This window comes from Octopus sinensis, linkage group LG5 (assembly GCF_006345805.1).
Source record: "Octopus sinensis linkage group LG5, ASM634580v1, whole genome shotgun sequence".
In the NCBI taxonomy this organism is placed as follows: Eukaryota; Metazoa; Mollusca; class Cephalopoda; order Octopoda; family Octopodidae; genus Octopus; species Octopus sinensis.
Window position 1 is genome coordinate 63,716,353 of NC_043001.1, and position 5,000 is coordinate 63,721,352.

General features: G+C 34.6%; 1 protein-coding gene across 1 annotated transcript in view; it reads right to left on the reverse strand.

The window, feature by feature from the left end:
- Positions 1 to 565: 565 nt before the first annotated feature.
- The window catches only part of LOC115211717 (tropomyosin Tod p 1.0102), a 9,122-nt gene continuing 4,687 nt past the window's right edge, over positions 566 to 5,000 (reverse strand). Inside the window, exon 2 of the mRNA XM_029780373.2 lies at positions 566 to 1,367. The gene's annotated coding sequence lies outside the window, so the exon portion shown is untranslated. The remainder of the gene's footprint in view (positions 1,368 to 5,000) is intronic.

Here is a 5,000-nt window from a genome sequence, read left to right on the forward strand (position 1 = left end):
CTTAACTTGGCCCCACTACAATGTTACAGCAATACAATCTGCGACTAATTAGGTCATACTATAGATGTTGTTGCAAAACCTACTATGGATATTTAGGTCACACTATACATGTTACGGCAATATATACTGCAACTAAGTAGGTCGCATTGTAAATGTTACAGGAATACAGGCTCTGACTAATTAGGTTACACTATGGATAGTCGTAGAAACGGCTTAAAGCCTCTCCTTGGTCAAGATTTACTGCTTTACTTAAAACATTCCAATATCTTGTAAAATTTCGAACACCTGAAGATGCATTCGACACATATGGTTAACCATGACCAGAACTTCTACTTCAGAAGTTCGACGTCTTTGTAACAGCCATCTTACTCGGCGTGCACCCAATAATAATGTTCATGTTTTCCTTAAAATATATTCTGGTGTAAGTCAAATGGCACAGAAATTAGGTTTGGGTTTTGTCTCACCAAGAACTTACCTTCTTTCATCGATGTTGCTTGCCTCTTGGACTATTAATAATTATTGAAAAAAATGATAATTTGTTTATAAAGTAAAACAAGAAATTTGATTTTGAAATTATAATTCAGTTTTATTTTTCAGATTTGGTTAGCACTTGATTTCCAGAGTGAAAACGCCAGCCAAATACATTTTCAAGTTATTTCAGATAAGAAATTTTTTTAAAAAAATGATGCTAGGAGAAAACCCCAGAAACTAAGCAGCAACGCAGCCTTATTGGTATTATGGTGAGCGGAAGTGCAGATTAAGCATGTGGTTCCAGTAGATTCCATCTGCAGTTAGTACGCTTTTCTTCATTTTTGTTGTTTAATTTTCACCAAACGTTAAAAAACCAGCCAATAATTTCACTGATTCAAGTTCATTGAAGACTGTCTGAGTTTGGTCAGTGAATGTATTACCAAGTCCAAATGTTTTTGATTTCCAGTATATCGTTGGTTCGTTTTAAAGACATGTAATTGAAGATTTAAAAAATCTCAAATAATTCATTACATTTATTATTTATTGATTGATTAAAGTTTTTTGAAATGTTTTCTCCAAGAATAAAAACTGTTAAAATGCTGTTCTTCTTGAAGAAATTCTTTCCGAGGCTACCAAATAAGCGAATAACATGTAGTATAGCTCTTACTTTCCATACGTCTGTATGTTTTTTTTTTATGAACTTGTTCTATTGCAGTCTCTGTGACAGTATTCCCAGTTTTTTGGTTTTGCTTTTGAGACTTATCCGCTCATAAATCTTTCTTTTAAGATTAAGCTATCTGCAGTATTACAGTGTTTGTTGTTTTGAAATAAAAGCCGGGTAGAGCAAGACTCCATTGCTGGCTGGCATCGATTGACCAAAAATATATAAAAACTCTCTGAATATAATACGTTAAGGAAATTTATGAAAGAAAAACATACAAAAGTATTGTAAGTCAAGTTTAAAGAGATTATGGGATTTAACTCAAACTGAAGTAAATCATATTAACAAGTCGTAATCGCAATATTATTAATAATATTAAACATATTACTAATAATGTGATTATTATTAATAAACTATAATAGTAACTATAGTATATCTGAAAATTGTAGTTGTACGAAGATGGAACTCGCTGCATTCATAGCCTTAAACTCTGATCACTTCCTTTCAAACCCTCCGTTTATTCAAATTGAATTAGTCCATACAGGGTAACATTAGTTTTTAGACTAAATTTTAATAACTAGTGAAATTAGTACTAAGCATGTCAACCAACCAAAGTGATATTCGTGAAATTTAATGAGGTTACCAAACGTATATCTACAAATATAAATTTTCCTTTTTTAAACTTATTATTTATGAGAAGTCAAAATATTATTTCTGTTCTGAGTTCAAATCTCTCTGATGATTCCAGTGAGACAGAACATTAGATTACATCGAATTCATTCATACTTCCTACAACAGTGGCAAGAAATCATTTTAAGATTAACGTCAACTATAAACTCGGAATTGTGGTCTGACGAAGTTCTTGTAAAACAAAGAACGTATTAGATAATGTAGTCCTAGATAAACTGTGTCTAAATAAAATACAGGAGACAGAAGATAATGTAGTTCTAAACTGACTGTGTCTGAAAGATAAATATAGGACTGACATGATTAGAATGCATTTGACGACAAGCCTACTAGATCAGGGTCGATCTGGGTTTAAATGAACTGAGTTGCTATTAGTATTAATGCAGATTTTATATTAAGTATAACAGAGACTGAAGAGGAGTTCCTCCACTATAACAACAAACAGCGGCCACAACAACGACAATACAACACATGAATTTCATTCCAATTACGAAACTGAATTCCCCACAATAAATGAAACAATACCAAAGACATTAACTAACAGCATCAACAATAAAACAACAAGCATGAATATTACCTACTCCACCACCACCATCACTGCAACAACAAAAACTATAATAAGGGGGAAAAAAGCAAGACCAACTTAAACGGCAACGATATTTACATTGTGAATAACAATGAAACCCCCAAAACCAAACAAATCAAACATAAAACACAATAAGGTACATTGCCCAACACCAACACTCATTAAAAAAAGCAGAAAATATACACCCACATCTACAGCAACATCAACCCCTCCAACATCACAATCCAACACATTCACCGCTATCACAAACAGCTCCACCAATATTATCATAACTGCATCAGCCCTGGAAAGAACCCTCTACCACTACCGATAGCAACAACCAGCCGTACAAACACAAAACTTCGTAATTGTGAGGAGGGCCAACAAAGAATTAATGACTCTCATTGCACCCTCATTAAACAAATCCCTGTTTTCTATTCAGATCGTATCACCGCCACTACTGTCGCCACCTCCTGCTTACTCTATTTTATTTTTGATGACATTTTAACTAGAATTAAAGGAAAAGATGTGGAAAAAGTGGCTCCAAACATTTAGTGTTAAACTGATACTTATTTTATCGACCCCGAGAGGATGAAAGGTAATGTCGACCTCGGCGGAATTTCAACTCAGAACGTAACGACGGAATAAATACCGCTAAGCATATTACCTGGAATGCTAACGATTCTGCTGGCTCACTCAATAATAATAATTATTATTTTAATTATTATTATTCCGCCGTTCATCCTTTCATCCTTTCGGGGTCGATAAAATAAGTACCAGTTACGCACTGGAGTCAATATAATCGACTTAATCCCTTCCCCCAAGTTGTGCTTCCAGTAGAAAGGATCATTATTATTATTATTATTGCGGCGAGCTGACAGAATCGTTAGCACTCCAGGTAAATGCAGCATTTCGTCCGTCTTTACATTCTGAGTTCAAATTCCGCCGAGGTCGACTTTGACTTTCATCCTTTTGGGTCGATAAATTAAGTACTAGGGAAACATTGGGGTCGATGTAATCGATTTATCCTCTCTCCCAAAATTGCCGCCCTTGTGGCAAAATTTGAAACCATTATTTTTATGTAATCGACTATCCCCCTCTCACAAATTTCAGACCTTGTGCCTCTAGTAGAAAGAATTATCATTAATATTTCTATCGAGACCGTTTTGAAAAAATCAGTTACCATTCGAATACTGGGATGTATGAAATCAATTGTAACCACTTCAACTCATGTAGCTTTGTGGTTGCATTATTATTCATTATCTTTCACATAATGACGTTTGTATATAGAACAAACGAATTCGTTGATCTCGAACTCCCAGTGCTGACCGTTTCAACACAGCAGCAACCCTACTGTATAGCGAAAAGTACAACATACGAAACAAGATTTGCATCACATTTAATTACCATAGAAAGTAAGTTTGGACCTGCATATAGTTATACAAGACACGTAAGATTATGTATGTATACAGTAATCCCTCGTCATATCGCGGTTCACCTACCCTGGTTTATTATTATTATGTTGATTCCTCTGTGGTGTTGTTTTGTATTTATAATAAAATAAATATATACAAATTATAAAAATAATAATAATAATAATAAATATACAGCACAGTTTCTACTTCGCAGATTTTCACCTATCGCGGTGTTTTTGGAACGTAACACACGAAATAGTCGAGGGCTTACTGTACATATTTGCATGCATACATAGTACATACATACATGTATAAGACTAATCTGATGAGACCAACACTCAAATAAAGACAGATCAAGAGAAAGAATGCGAATGATCAGGTTCAACCACATGAGGAGAATAATGTGCGCAATGGAAATACTTTTCACCAAGCAAGGACAAGCAATGAAGAAGAATTGGTGACAGATTAAAGCAACTGATATGAATGACATAAGAGGTTTCGTCAGTGTGACTAAAGCATTGAATGGTATATGTACAATGGGTTCTACACGGTTTAGATGGTACAAAACGTATAAAAGAACAAGCAGCTGCTAATGATTGAGTGTTAAAATATTTCTACGATTTGTTTAATTGTGACTGTACGAAAGATCTCTGGACAACATTGTACAAAGGTCAATGCTGAAATTCTTAGCCACATCACCTGACATTAGAAAAACCCAACAAAAGCAATTTACTCCCTAAAGACTAACAAGTCACTCGAACTTGACAATATTTGACTGAGAGAACTGGAGTAAAACAGGTAGGTGTGATTGCATCTACCCTCTTTTTCATCTTCCTCTCAGTTATACTCGGGTTTTGTCCACATAAATAGCAAGATATTTAATCTTGTCAGACTCCGTACTAAACAGGAAAAATACGACTACGTCGATAATTAAGCTTCAGTATTACATTGATGCCACAGTTGGTGCTTCTGCAGACAATTACCGATATTTTCCATGCAATATTTGAAAGATGGGTTTTAATTACCAACATAACTAAAACAAAGGTGTTACATGATCAAATCCCAAACATGTAAGAACTTATTCCAACTATTTGGCTTTTTGGGTTGGAGGTCTAAAATGTTGAATACTTCCAAGATGTGGGCAGACACAACACTACATAAAAAAGGTTTGAGTACAATCCTTGCTCCCCTGAAAAGACGA